Here is a 15,809-nt window from a genome sequence, read left to right on the forward strand (position 1 = left end):
TTGCTGAATTATTAGACCTTAATTTTCAACTAAATGGAAAGACATTGGAAATTCTAGCTGTTTTGCTTTGGCAAATTAAGCCACAGTTGTTTATAGTTCCAGTGTTTAACAGTAAGACTGAATTTTCATAAATAGACAGCAATAACCAGCCTTCTTAGCTTTAATACTATTACTTTCTATGGCTCTATTATGTGTTGACAGAAATAAGGCTCTCTGTGAGCCACATATTTTCCATAATGATAATCTCTCTTTTAAAATCTGAAATGTAAAAATCCTAAAATCTATAAAAATATGAAAAAATATCCAGTTTTCATGAATCAGTGTGAACTATTGTTAATTAAGCTTTGGCTTAATTCTCATGCAGCGTGTGATGGTAGAGAGGAGAGGAGAAGCTCCTACTGGTTCTTCGAAATAGTGCCTCCTGAGTCATGTCACAGCAATGGTGGAAAATCCCAGCACACCCAATGATCCTTAAGGGAGATCACAATTAGGTCAACCTCTTCCTCTCGCCCGACCTGAGCGGTTGGTCCCTCAGCTTCTGCCAGTCCTCAAACCAGAAAAAACAAAACTGCCTCTCAAAGCAGCTAATTTCTTTCAATTTGGACAATTCTGAAACAAATTCCATTGTTATGTGGGAAAAGAGGCCTTCTGAGAACTTCCAGCCCTTTGGCCGTAGTTCTGCCCTGGAGCCTGTACAGAACAGTCTATGCTCTTCTGTTGACGTCAGCCCTCCCAGGTCTGAGGGCAGCCCTCCTGTGTTCACTATGTTCTCATTTCTCAGGGCAAAATGCCCCACACCTGGAGAGACTCAGGCACCCCTGTCTAGATATGTAGGTGGGAGGCAGTTGTGCCCTGAAGGCTTCTTGTTCTACTTTCCAGTTAGGTAGAGCAGGGAAAGGCCTCTCTACCTCCTACATATATAAACTGGTTCCAGAGAACTTGGACTGAGAAAAAAATCTCCAACAGCCTTCTCCCAGACTGAATCAAACAACTAATGTTATACCCTGGTGCCTCCTGGGAAACAGTACTCATCTCTCAGCATTGCCATATTGGTGTGCACTTGGCGGATGACATTAGTCCCCTGAGTTGAACAACTACAGCATACCAGATATTCATCTTTACACTTTCCAATATATAAACTCGGTTAAACTTTACAGTTAGCCTGCCTGTGAGATAGTAGACAAATTTATTGTTGATATTTCTATAGTGGAAAAATTGAGGCCCAGAGAAGAAGCTGAGTCATTTGCTCAAGATCACACAGGTAGGTAGTAGCTGGCACTGTAACACTGCACTGTGATATAGCTCCTCAGAGACAAGTTTTGAGATCTTGCTCCACGTGGGCCAGGTCTGAATAAGCTGCTACCTGTGCACTGGGAAAACAACTCTTCCTCTGACTGTGACTATTGCTTCACCCTACAAGGCAGAGCTTGGATCTGAGTACCAGACTACTCTTACAATCTAGCCTTGAGTAGTCAGTCAGTCTCCTTGTAGGAGTTCTCCTGTGTGGCAGGTGAACTTATGACATTGTAATGAGTGAAATCCTATGTATAGTTTCTACTGAACAAGGTAATGAAATGAATGTTCATTTATTCCTTCGTTCACAAACTACATTGTGTCTATCATGGGTCAGATACTGGGGATATCATGGAGACCTTTGTGTAAATGGCCCTTGGAGTCTGATCATTAAATGCTTGAAGTAAGATGAATGTTGGGCCAATATCCACCTTTTTCTAAGGTACTCAAGGTCATATCTGAATATCCTTCTGGTTGTGGCATTTTGAGATGATAAGACCAGATATTCCTTGCCCAGTTTACCCAGCTCACCCTTCAGCACCAGTGCCTTGGTTGATTCATGCTGAAGATTTATGAAATCAGCATGAAAAAGAGAATTGGTTAGAGTCACAGCAAGCCATTTCCAAAGATGTTGTTTTGAAAGGGCTGCAGTCATCAATCATATGTTGAAATGCATGGCACAGGGCATCTGGCTTTCTTTCATGACTGCCAGGAGGCAAGACGGTTGCACTGCTATCTTGAATGATATTTTAATTATCTAGAACTCATTTTATCCACTTGTTGCACAAGAGAGATCTTCCGTCAAAATCTAGTCCCTATGACATTATACCACATTGCTGATTACTGCAACTTTTTATCATTGCTCAACAAGTCATTTCCTGTTCTGTACTATAGATGAGTTATTATAAACTATTGAATTCAACTGTATAGTATTGGTTCTTTTAGCCAAAGGGATCATTTTCTTCTAGAGATCTACCTTGCCTGTGTGGGTGACAGATGAGAGTCCTTGGGTTGAGAAGTTTATTGTGTTTAATTGGGTAGTGGTTTATTGTATTTGCAATGCTTCATTGGCATGGTTCTGCAAGAGAGGTTGTACACGACCTTGTATCATTTACTATCAGGTGAGACATTTATAAACCAATGTCTGCTGTGCTCTTCCTTGACCACTGAACCTACCTGTGACTGAGCTTTGGTACGGAAAGGAAGAGGAGGGGTGGTTCAAGTTATTTGGTCACTTTTTAACCTGAGTGAAGGTTACCTGAGTTTAAGGTAGATAAGTGTCTTTTTTTTCCAAGCAAGGTCTGGCTCACCCTAATAGGGATGTTGTAGAGGGGAATCCAGCATTAGGTAAATGTTGAACTAGATGACCTTTGAGGTTGTTTCAGCTACTAAGCTTTTATGATGCTTGAAATCCCTTAGGAGCAAAGCTATAGTATCGGCCATTCATTGGCTATGAATCTCAGGCTTGAAATTGTCAGAAAACAGTGTTCCATTCAAATCACATTAAATTCACTCTAAATTTTATACAAAACTAACTGACAACATTGTGCCCAATGGAGGTCAAATATAAGGGGAGACTAAGGGGAGATTATTATAACAAAACATACAACAATGAAAAGGGCGATACAATTCCAAATTTTGTAGTATTTAAAAAATAAGTTAAAATATTGAGAGTCATTGTCCTATAGATAGCCTTTTCCTTCCTTCCTTTTTTTTTTTTTTGTTTTTACTTTTGACTCATTTGTGAGCCAGCAAATGGAGCCTATTAATTACTATTGCTACCTATTGGCATTTTAATGGTACCATACATAAATAGAGGCAGTGCAGCTAGTCGCTGCTCTCCTAAACCTCCTCATTCTTATGTTAGCCCCTAACTTACAGCAGGGACCTCCCTCCATTGGTTAACTATTCTCCAGGTCAGAAGTAAGATGTTAACATTCTCACAATGGAGAACATGTGTTTATCTACCTCTTATCTCCTCTCTCTCCGTTTCCAAAATAAAACCTAAACATTTTATTGTTCTGTTCCTGTAACATCTTGGAATAAATATTACAGTCTTTAAACGCATTCTTAGTGAAATCACTTGCAGCAATTCCTGGTTCAGTTTGGTCCATAGTAAATGTCTCCTACTCATGTAGACATGAGAATAATACAAAGCAGAGGAAACTACAAATGAAAACAAAACAAAACAAGAAATCTTAAAAATGTGAAGAAGAATTTAAACTGTTTTTTTGTGTCTGTGCAATAGGGCATATACTATGCATGTGGATTCAGTTACTGATATTCAAATTGGCCGTTCAGAGACCAAAAGAAGTAAGTTAATAATAATGTTTACTTGTGAGTATATTATATATATGTGTATATATATATATAATATATACATCCTCGTATATTCACATGCATACATAGGATAGACACATAAATGTATACACATATACAGACAAAAATACATATGAACATAATCTAGTTGTAGATTCTAGGCTTTTGTGAAACTTGAACTCTTAAGATATATAGTCCTGATACCACATCCCATTGCCCCTCTTTCCCATATATACAAATAATATTTCTTACTGTTAGCGTTTTTGTCTGGTTGAGGGCTGTTTTGTCTAAACAAATTATGCCATTATTTTATTTTAAACATTCCTTTTTGTTAGAATAAAATAATCATTGCCAGCTGCCTTGAACACTTGTGCATTTAAAGGGGAAAATCATATAAAACCAGCTTACATCTAAGATGCTTCAAAGAGGGGACTTTAACTATCTAACATTTTAAAAACCTATAAAATGCCTTAATGTCCAAGGTAGACACACCCAGCTTCATTCTGGGCCTGCTGTTCCTCTAGATCTCTTTTCAAATGCTTTTGGATTCACTCAAACCCCAAATGCATGTTGCCTGAAGCCCTTTTCCCCTCTTTAATTTTGAGACCCCTGTGTATTTGGAGGGAAATGTAATCCATATGTTTCTGATTCATTTACACTTAACTCATCAAAATGTTTTGTAGGAACCATTTGATGTTCTAGAAGCTTTTGTGCAGTTTTAAAAATAAACTTTAAAAATCCTTCCCCACCACCCCCACTTCACTTCTCATCAGAAAGTCTGATTTTGCCAAGGGTAAACAAATGGAAATGCCCTAAAGTGTTGGGTTTAATTCTACTTTCTTAGGCAGAGTGTGCCAGAGGGGCCCCAGGTTGTGGACACTGGGCCTCCATGTTTCTGTGTAGGCCTCACTGGACTCCACATACTGGTTGTACTCTCCTGGTTCTGCTTAGCACTGGCCCAGCTCTCTCTGTTTTGGATGCAATAGTATGACTTTCCAAATAAATGGAAATTGAACGGGGAATTAACTACTGTTAACCAGAACTTTCATTGAATTCTTCATAAAAGAAAGACCTTTGTCCTAATTTGTCATCTGAAAGAAAATGTCTCAAGTCAGAGTAGCATCTGTACTTCAACATGCCTTTTTCGTTAGATGTTAAAGCTCTGTTAAAAATGTCAATCACTTCACCTACAGTTACTTTTTTTCCTATTTAGTAAGGAATCTGATATATACTAATCAGGAGCAGTTCTGACCAATCTCTTTGATTGTGGCTGGTGCCTCTGGCCTATTTCCTAAAGTAATTTGTTTATGGTTACGATTACAAAGCTCTCTGACAGCCCCATTCTATAATGACCCAAAGAGTGCCCCTGAGAAGAAGTCTTTGTGTGGAAGTCAAACAGTTTAGTGGAGCATAAAGACAGCAGACATTGCTCAGGCCAGGGCAGCCATTTATCCATGAATGGCCTACTATGCACTGAAAATGAACTGGAAATAGAAGCTACCCTAAGCCTGCTTCCTGCAGTTTGGCTTAAGGGAAGCAAGCCTTTAGAATAGCAGGCATATCAGTGTGTCAGTGGATCACCAGGCACTAGTCAAGGGGAGCCTCAGATAGGTCACTGTGACAATGGGGAGGACTGGCCAATTACAAACTCAGTACAGCCTCTAGTAATTATTTGAATTCAAGATACATTCAGATTGAACTCATCATAGTCGTGCAGCCTACAAATAAAAACAAAAAAAAAACATTTAGGCTTTGCTCTTGCAAAATAGTCTTCTTAAAAAGTAGTATGTCTTGCTTCTCTAATGAACATGGAAGCGTGTTTCATGAAGATTGTTTTGGTTATCGACATGCAGTTCCCCTCTAGCTCGTAAACTTTAAGAAGATATTAGAAGCAAATTACATTGCATAGTTTATATATCTATATCTGGAGATAGAGAGAGCTCTCTAGGGATTTCTGTATGTCAATATATTGCCAATCATTGCTTTTGTCCTGATGCAAAAGCCACGGGCTAATTGACCACTTAGCTTCTCATTTGGGGCCTCATGGAATTGCACATGAATATTTCAGATCACATTGGACCTGATTGTAAACTCTTATTTTTGCATCATGTAAGCATGTGAATTCAGTGTAAAAAACAAGAAGTCAAATGAGTTGTATCTGGGACTCTTGCACTAAAATAGAAAAGACATTGTGTCCATGGACACCACCATTCTCTCCAGGTGCATTGGTGTTCTATGGAGTTCATGCCATTGCTGGGTCAGGGCAATAAACAGAGGCAGAGAATTTCAAAGAAACCTCTGCTAGAGTGCAAACATTTGTCACCACATTTTGGCCAACTCTAAGCTTCTCCTCTCTCTGCTGATGGCCATACAAGAATGTGAAACTGACTTCACTGGGCCCCAGTGTGTTCAGTTTGCCTTTGGGCTCTCATAGGTGCCCTCCCCCACTGATTCTTTTACTAAATATGCCCTAAAAAAGTTCTGATGCAAAATAGCCAAACCATTGCTTTTATTTGCTAGCCACCTGTCTTTATGATAAGAGGAAACATTGGTTACCCCCACTGGACCTAAAGTCTTCACTTCTTCTCCAAGGATTGCAGGTGCACAGTGCACTATATTTAACTATGTGGGCTGTCACAGAGGCAGTTGAAAGGGCTTGTGCTTGCATTTGTGCAGGGTAGAATGATCAGCTCTTCTCTCTGGTCCATCTGGTGATAGGGACAGTTTCACATTATCTGTATTATGCATTTTGTATTAAGGGACAAGATGGGCTTTAGGGTATGCACTTTTTTGTTTATGCAAACAGGCGTGCATCATGTTTATAAAGCAACAGGAAATAAAAGCGTTGAGGAAAAACTTCAGTTCCTTCCTGCTTGGGGAACATGTTGCAAGGATGTCTTCTGTCTCATATTCACCATTTAACTATTTGTTCTAGGGTTGCATTGAATTAGAGTTAAATTTTATTTTTAAATTTTTTGGTACTGTGCATTTAACCTGGGGGCACATTACCACTGAGCCACATCCCTATCCTTTTTATATTTTATTTTGAGGCAGGATCTCACTAAATTGCTTTAGGCCCCATTTAATTGCTAAGACTGGCCTCGAACTTGTGATTCTCCTGTCTCAGCCTCCTGAGCTGTTGGAATTACAGGTGTGTGTCACTGTGCCTGGCTTAAATTTTAAATGCACATCAGGAATTTCCAAAGAGTTTTGGTGGGCCATTGCTGATAGAGTTGTATATGCAATTGTATAATTGTATAATGATTAATTATTATTGATTATTGATGTGTATTTAGACTGACTCATGCTAGGCAGGAGTGACATCACAAAATACTGTCCTAGTATTTTTTTAAAAAGGTCACAAAGAATCCTTATTTATTAATTTATTCCTTTCTTAGTATTATCACATTTACTTTCACTTATTGCAATTTAAGCTTTCTGGTTTGTGTTTATTTATAGATCATTCCAATATCTTAGCATAGGGGTTGATCTATATGATCACAGAAACACACAAGCACTAATAAAAGGAGAAACTGAGGCACAGAACTCTTACAACTCTCCTGAGGTCCTTAGAATTTAATCCCAGCAACTTAAATACTTGCTTCTTGTGGCATTTTTGTGGAAATGCAGTAGTAATGTATGGGCATCAAAATCATCATTAAGATTAAATTGAGATATTATGGTAACTTTATTTTAATAACTATTTTTTTACATTAATAATCAAATGAACAAAACAAGGCCCATAGATTCAGATTCTGTGCATGATTAAAATTACTTTCATATCTGAAGCAAAAATATGAAGTCACCTTTTCCTTGAATTTGTAGTAGTGACATTATAAAACATATCCATCCACACATATCCCATTCATGTAATTAAATCGATTCATCAAACATATTGCTGAAGAATCCTGGAAACGTGTGACATAGAGGATTAATTAACTCAGAAGCATGTAAACTCTAAAAAGTTTGTCGGTCTTTTTTCATTATACATATGCTCTCCCATGTATGATTTTTGACAGCTTAAGGACAGATGGCCGAGTAATTTACAACTCTGACTTCAATTATATACCGTGTAGTTCAAGTGAAAATAGCTCTCTTGCAGCACAGATAGAGATGTTAGCAACCATTTGTAAGAAGTGTTTTGAAATTAGGATCAAAAGACAAAGCCTGCTTTGTTTGATTTCACACACAAAAAAATTGGAATGCCTGTTCATAAAATAATTCCCAAATATTAATCTTTCTTCTTTGGCAGTTTTTAAATTGTGCAAGCTGAAAAATGAGTTATAACTGCTCCTCTTTTCTCTTTCGTGTAATTCATAGCAGATGTTTGAGCCCTGTCACCTCTCCAGAAAATCCTTGGATCCAGTTCCTCCAGATTGAGAAAGTAGTGATGTACTCCTTAGGGTAATCATTTAGGTAGGGATGAGAAGCATGGGCCAAGAGGGAGAGTTCTGTGCTTTGACTTCCAGAGGCACCCACTTCACTCTTATATTTTTGATATGGCTCTTGGTTGTTATGTAGTATGATTCTCATTCAAAGCCTTGGGCACCAGAGAAAAAACTCCACTTCCTGCCCTCGAGACTTACTGTTAGCACTTGCACTGATGCACAATTTCTCTTTAGATCTGTATGTATGAGTGTGTCAACATGGCACATGCATGTGGGGGTGGGGATGGCAGTTGAGAATCATTTGCATCACCCCCTGTGGACAATAATCTGGGGGTTAATATGGGGGGGTGAGAGCATAAAAATAGAGAGGAGGGAGGTAATGTATTTTTTGCCTCTCCATTTTTAATTTTCCCATTTTAAATACTATTCCTAATGGATTTGTATGACTTTATACTTTCCAGAAAATATTCTATTTTTGTAGGCTAATGGTTCAGTTTACTTCTTATTTCTTCATTGCCTTTCAGATAAGTACTTCCCCAGGAACTCAATATTAAAATTTGCCTTTCCAAATGTGCCATATGGAATTCCCAAAGGAAATTATTTTTAAAGTGTCAGTCTCACTCATTAATTTGGCTGTAGAGTGGAGTTCTTTTCCTAGCACCACTCCGCTTCCCAATTTTAAACAGTTTCATAAATAAAGATGCAGAGAGGCTAAAAAAGGATCTCTGGATACTTGATTTTCATTATCATTTAGTCGTGTAAAAATTTCCAGAATACTCCTACCTCTAAAAGGCTTGTAGAGACAAAGTCTGAACTTGTACATGACTAAGAAACCAGGTGTAAAGAGCATTTTTCCATGATCAGGGATTTTTTCATACACAAACTCAGAGTCATTTTGTATCTGGGCCACACATGCCCCGCCTTACAAAGAACAGACATAGGCAGCATGTGTGCTGGAAGCTACTGTCTTCCTCCTTACTAGAGGCTATAACTGCCACATCACCATTTGAAGTCACTGTTTATAAAGTACACAGTCTACTTTGTTGACAACTGTTGTGGGTCCCTCTCTTTGTTAAGTGCTATTCTACAAAAACAGGTTTTGAGAAATTAAGTCAGTTGAAATTTCTAGTATTTTTGGAATGTAACTTAACCATACAAATGCTTCAACTGCAGTTATAATTGTAGCTTATTAAAAATGAAAAACAGACATGTCAGAATTCTATTAGGAAAAAATAGTTCTGGTAATATTTACTTTCTATATTGACCCTGCTAACTGTATGAAAACAAATAAATGCAAATTTGTGGGTATGTGTGTGTGTATGCGTGTGTGTCTGTGTCTGTATGTGTGTGAGACAGAGAGAGAGGAGAGAGAGAGAGAGAGAGAGAGAGAGAGAGAGAGAGAGAGCCCAAGCTAGCATGCCCCACTGGTTTGCTGTAGGTCTGATAACTTCCCTTTTTTTTTCCTTTTTGTAACTGAACATAAGACATTAAAAGAGGCTTGACATAACATTTAAAGTCTAAACTCCAGCCAATGTCAATATTACATAGCTAATATTGACTTTAATCAAAAATGTCTGGCTGATGTTAAAGCTTACAAGAACAAACAAAATTGTAACGCTTATCACTAAATTACCACTATACAAGTATGAGGGTGATAATCTCAGCCTAGTGAATGAGCTGACTCTCAACAGATAATGTTTATATTTAAATCATCAAAAGAGGAGACTTCAGAAATATACATTAAAGTAGGCTGAGGCAGGAGGATGGCAAATTTGAGGCCAGCCTCAGCAATTTAGCAAGGCCCTCAGCAATTTAGCAAGACCCTATCTCAATAAATAAATGGGGATGTAGCTCAGGGGTAAAGCAGCCCTGGATTCAATTGCCAGTATCCCCAAATATGCATTAGGTTTTTGGGCTATAAATTTTACCATTGTTATAGATTAAGCTATAAAGAGATAGCATAGCACTTAAGTATTTTTATAGTATTATTAAAAAATCACACTTGAAATTTTTATAAAGATGTTGAACATTAGAAAAACAATTGAGTTGTGAAATGCACAAAAGGTCAGGAGTTATATTCTGAATGATTCATCTCTTTTGGAATTGTATTAAGGAAGTATCAACACTTTTTTATGGTTAATTTCCCAACTTTTTTTATTGTATAAGATATGTCAAATGTATGTGTGTGTGTATGCGTGTGTGTCTGTGTTAACAAACATCTGTAAAAAGAAAAATATAACACAAAAAGCAACTTTCTGCTGTTTAACTTACAATATAATAGCATGGACTCATCCATAAAATGTCACATTTTTTTTTTTTCCTGTAACTTCAGGCAAGATTTCAAGTATCAACACTTTCCTGTATTCTCGGTTGGGGATCTAGTGTTAATGGGATAAGATGGCATCCATTAAATTGGGGAATCCTGGGAACTATTTGTGCTCAGGACCCTCATAGGGCACAGAGCTCGAGTGGGGGTGTTTAGGACTTTCACCGATCTGCACTACCAAGCCCACAGATACATATATTCTGTGTGTTCCTAAGAGCAATCACTGTAATAGTTTTGACTCAATAAAATGAACTTCAATGAGCAAAAAGGAAACAGGAAATATGAATAAAAAATGTTGACATTCTACTATAAGAAATTTTTCTATTTTTAAACTTACTTATCTAATCAGTGGATTCTTGTTTCATTTAGGAGATATAATACAGTGTCATAATTACTTACTTATTTTAAAATTTTGAGATAATTAGGATTTATACACAGATGCAAAAAATAATATACATAGATCCTATATACTTTTATGCAGTTTTCCAGTATAGTAATAGCTTACAGAACTATTAGTACAATATTACAACCTCCCTTTTTTCTGATACACAAATTGTCCCAGGCTCAAGCAGTGGGAACCTCTTCAATCTGGCTCCTGTGTCCTTTTGGTCTTTGAGCACATCATTAGTTTCTGGCACAAGATAGTCCAAGTTCATCTTGTACTTTCTTTGTTTCAGTCCTGGAATCATTTTTGTTAGAAGCCCAATACCTTTTAGTGGAAAATTATGTACACAAAATAAGATGTGGGGGCTACGTGTACCTTTTACTATCATAGAATCATTATTTCTTGACCATCTCAGCAGATACAACTGGAGCACACACACACACACACACACACACACACACACACACACATGCACACACACACACACACACACACACCTGTGTGTACATCTGTGTCTATTTCTATATCTACTCATTTATCTATATATATTAAAAAGTACTATCAGGCCAGGTGTGGTGGTACACGCCTATAATCCCAGTGATTTGGGAGGCTGATGCAGAAGAATTACAAGTTTGAGGCCAACCTCAGCAATTTAGTGAGACCCTGTCTCAAAATAAAAATTAAAAATGCTGGGGATGTAGCTTAGTGGTAAAATACTCCTGGGTCCAATCTGTAGCACACCCAATATAAATAAATTAAAATACCATAAGATTATACTTATATCAGCAATTTCAATCAAACATCACATTCCATTCTTCCTTTTTGTACTAGTAATTCCCTTTGCTCTAAAATTAAGAAGCTCAACTCTCATTATCCATAATAGACTTACTTATTTGTTCAATCCAAATATGCTAACCCTTACTATTATGATAAATTGTTTCAGGCAAGAATCACTAATAGATACTGAAAGTAGTTGGTGAAAATTTGAGGAGTAATGAGATATTTACATGATTTCCAAGTATCTTCCCACAAAATATTAGTCACAAAGGGAAGTAAATAGTATCTTCACAGTGGAGATACCTGACAGATAATACCTTCAGAGGTATAGAGCTAGGAACACACACACACACACACACACACACACACACACACACACATGCCTACTGCATGTACATTTATGTCTATTTCTATATCTATATGATCAAAGTGTCTGCCACCACTGATGACATGTAGTGACCCTATGTGCCTTCTGATATGGCATACCCAGCAGACATAACATCGTGTCTATCCTGATCCTGCCAAAAGTATATAGAATCTGAATCTAACCATGAAGAATCATTGGAAGACAAACCCAAATTGAAGGACACTTTGCAAAATAAATTTTCTGTCTTTTTCAAAAATGCCAAGGCCATGAAAAAAAATAAATAAAAAAAGAGAAGTGGAGAATTGTTCCAGCTTAAAAAAGACTGAAGAGATACAATGTCTAAATGGAGGGCAGAAATCTAGATAATGCACATTGGCTCCTGGACCATTTCTGCCTTTTTTTCCTTTTGCTACAAATAATATTGAGACAATTGGTGAACTTTAAAGTTGGTAGAATAGATAACAGTAGACTATCAACATCAATATCCTGATTTTGAGTATATGTGGTCAGGTAGGAAAATGTTCTTTTTAGAGTCATACACACTGAAGGATTTCAGGGTTGAGGAGCATCATATCTACAAATTAATGGCTTTTGTAAAAAATACTCTTGAAACTTGTCTAGAATTCTGATTTTCTTCAAGACAAAAATGCTTAAGAAAAGAGATGAGAAGTGTCTTTCCTCCCTATTCCACCTTTATTCTACTCATTTACCTCTGTCATTTTCTGGAACAGTAATCAGGTCCCTTCTAAGCCACCAGAGGCCATCTTATCTGCTTGCCCTAATTCCAATACTGGGCCAGATGAACCTGCCTCTGTAGCCCACTTCTGTTGATTTCATTCTGCTGACTGCACAAAAGCAATTGAATGACAGTGTGTACTTTGCCCTTTCCCTTCACTCTCGTCAGCAGCTCTCCAGTGACCACTTGCTTCTAGCTGGCCTAAGAAAGTGATGCTGCTGCTAACCATAGGTGGTGTCCTATAATTGCAGATTTCAACTTCCTTGATATGCCCAAAGTCGCCTAAGGCAAGTAACAATTTCTGCTGGGAAGAAGAGCAAAGTCGATTATAATTTGCTTCTTAAATTTACCTCTGTAAAAGAACAAGAGGGCATGTAAAATCCTGAGGGGTTTGTTAATTTTACAGATTTGGTATTTGCCCTCATTTACGTATTCTATGTACTTTGGGAATATTTTATCACATTCATAAATTGTATACTATTTTATCTTATTATATTGGGACTGCCCATTTAAAGGGAAATTGAGATCAATTCTTTTATGAAATAGAATATCACTTTCTACTCTTATAAATGGAATATTTTTCTAATCCATATCATTTTAGGTGTGAAGTATACAGATCTGTTAGAGAAATTCTCCCAGTATTCTTGGTGTCCATTCTTAGACTTTAGAAACTCTTGACCACGTTGTTTTGAAAGTTTGAGAGTTGTAATTAGCTCTGGGCATGATATTATGGGAGTCATCTAGATCAGGAAATCTTTTAGAACTAGTGAGGGAAGTGCCTGCCCCCTTACATTTTGGAATTATTTCAGTTGACATTTTGGATTTATTTCACTCGATTAATTTTTCTAAGTATTCTAATAATGTAAAATAATAAGTATTTATAAAAGAAACCATCCATCCTCAAGTCACTTAATTCAAGTGTATTAAAAAGCCACATGAATATTATTTTCATTCAGAAAATTAAACAGCTGAGTAGAGAATTTGCTTCAACTTCAGCATATTGAATGTAAGCATCCCCCATTTTTAAAGGTCTTTTCTGTAGTTATCTGACCACATCCATACAAGTGCATTTCAGATAATTAATGTAAATATTGTCAAATGCTGATTTTTTAATGTTTTATTTTAGATGTTGATGAACCTTTATTTTACTCATTTATTTATATGCAGTGTTGAGAATCAAACCCAGTGCCTCATGCATGCTAAGCAAGTGTTCTACCACTGAGCCACAACCCCAGCCCCAAATGCTGATAAATTTTTAAAAAGACTTTTCTCTAGGAAATTCTTCAGCTTTCCTTTGGTGCTCATAAAGTTGATAATTGTACCTTAAAAATATATGAATTCAGATTTTGTCCAGGTTCTATATCTGAAATCTTAGCAATCATCAGGATTTACACATAAACCACTGGAAAGAAGCCCCCTGTTGTCTGCTAATGTCTGACTAATGGAGGTGCAGGATGGCTTTGGGCCAGTGGGTGAATGGAGTGCCTATGACCTCCCTCTTCCCCTCAAGCTCTCCTTCATTGCTGATGACACAAGGCAGTGTGTTGTTATCTAATGAGCATGAGAGGATCTATCAGGCAGCTATTCTGTGCCTGTGAAATGGGGCTTTTATACACAAACATGAAGTATACATAAACACAGCCACAGCAACTGGCTAATCAGTAAACGAGTAGATTGTGCCTGTGTTGACATTTCTCTTCTCAACCTAATCATTTGTTTGTTTAACTGATGGTTGTTAACTTATCAAAACTGAGCTTGAAAAAGTGATAAATTGGGTGCGTACTTATTCTTTGGTCTTTTTAGCAAACAACCTTCTGATGTGCACAGATCCTCCAATGAGGCTCAATGTGGAAATTAATTATGCTGAGGGTACCAGTGCTCCTACTGCTTGGCAGCCCACTTTGAAGTTTCCAGTACCCTCACAACCAGCTTTCCAAACCCCTAAATGAAGTGTTGAGAAAACCCACCAGAATTTACTAAGTATTTCCAAGTGGCTGTAAAGATTATTAAAATAAATCTGTAATGTTTTTCTTTACTTGTGTTGTTGAGAATGAAGTGGTGTAATAGCTGTCTCAGAACCACTGAAAGGATGAGGAAGCAGCAAGTGGGCAATCTGCAGGTTCTAGAGCCACATTGTTGCCTGACTTTGAATGCCAGCTTCATCGTGTAGCGGTGTGACTTTGGACAAGTCATTTCTCCTCTTTGTGTCCTACTTTCCACATGTGGGAAATGAGTAGTTGTGCTTATTGGACAGGTTCCTATGTCAAGGGGCTGAGCAAAGTGCCTGGCATGTGGCACTAGCTGGACGTACTCACAGGGCAGATGAGAGCACTGGAGGAGTTTATACATGTCAAGTGCCTAGGATAGCATATGTCAGCTACTATTATTCTCAGGTCATCAGTAGGCAGGTTTGCTATACTTTTCTTTTGAAGAATAGATGTTCAATATATAGTAGTTATTACTACTGGGGTGTAATATTATCCCTGGCACATACTAAGTGCTCAATAAGTATTAGTGTTATTACTTTATAAAATTATTATTACACCAGGAAAAATCCCAGAAGGCTCCCATTTTGTTGAATTTAAACAATTTGCAAGTTAGGTAACCTGCCATATTGCCTTGGAGTCGTTTTTCTAGATCATTCATAACCACAGTGTACCTGTTCCCTTCCCATGCCTTCCTCTTTTCACATGAGTTAATTCTATCCATTGGGTTCTCCTTAGTCTGGCGACAATTCCTGTAAGTTAGCCCTTTTCTAGCTTGCTTGCAATGTCTTCTATAGTTAAGCTGCAATTCCTCGTGTCACCAGCAGGTGCTGACAATCAGCTCCTAATATGTTTTAGCCTCAAAAATTTTAATATTGAAAGTTTGGAATTCAGGGGGGGAAACAGTGCCATACATAATAAATGGGTATACTGGAGATTGTGTAAAATAAATTCTCCTGAAATAACTAGAGCCTATAGGTATGGCATCCTGACTATTCTTATGAGAGAGTTGAAAGCTTAGAACTTCTTATTCTTGCCTACTTGATTATTGACATTTAACAAAGGTTTGAGTACTTCTGCAGGTGCTCAATCAAATGCTATGGGTAACTATAATAAAGAAAATATGAAAACAGACTTCAACTTAAATTTGTCTTTTTCTTTTTCTGTGGTTACACACACCCAGGAAAAAATGGTCAAGGAATTTTCTTAATGGTAGTTCATTCAGAAAAAAAA

General features: G+C 37.4%; 1 protein-coding gene across 6 annotated transcripts in view; it reads left to right on the forward strand.

Annotated features, from left to right (window-relative positions):
- Window positions 1–15,809, forward strand: part of AFF2 (ALF transcription elongation factor 2) — a gene marked incomplete at both ends in the record, with an annotated part of 507,666 nt that overhangs the window by 21,797 nt on the left and 470,060 nt on the right. The window lies entirely within an intron of this gene.

Source organism: Spermophilus citellus, assembly GCF_964194105.1.
Source record: "Spermophilus citellus genome assembly, chromosome: X".
In the NCBI taxonomy this organism is placed as follows: Eukaryota; Metazoa; Chordata; class Mammalia; order Rodentia; family Sciuridae; genus Spermophilus; species Spermophilus citellus.